A 366-nucleotide genomic window follows, 5' to 3' on the forward strand; every position below is an offset into this window, starting at 1 on the left:
CCCGTTGCGGAGCACAGGCTCCGGACGCGCAGGCTCAGCGGCCATGGCCCACGGGCCCAGCCGCTCCGCGGCACATGGGATCCTCCCAGACCGGGGCGCGAACCCGGTTCCCCTGCATCGGCAGGTGGACGCGCAACCACTGCGCCACCAGGGAAGCCCTGCCTTTGTTTTTTTTTAATGACTAAATCAACAGTGCCTGGCACATAGTAAGTGCTATTATGATTTTTATTGCCTGATGATGGGCTTGCTTTGCAGGTTTTCATGACTTTGCAGCTGTGGCCCTGAGTAAATGCTATGAGGATGACATGGTCCTGGTTCTGAAGTCAGGGGCAATGCTGGGCAGCTTACCAGCATCAAACTTATTCT

The sequence above is a fragment of the Physeter macrocephalus genome, chromosome 4 (genome assembly GCF_002837175.3).
Source record: "Physeter macrocephalus isolate SW-GA chromosome 4, ASM283717v5, whole genome shotgun sequence".
Taxonomy (NCBI): Eukaryota; Metazoa; Chordata; class Mammalia; order Artiodactyla; family Physeteridae; genus Physeter; species Physeter macrocephalus.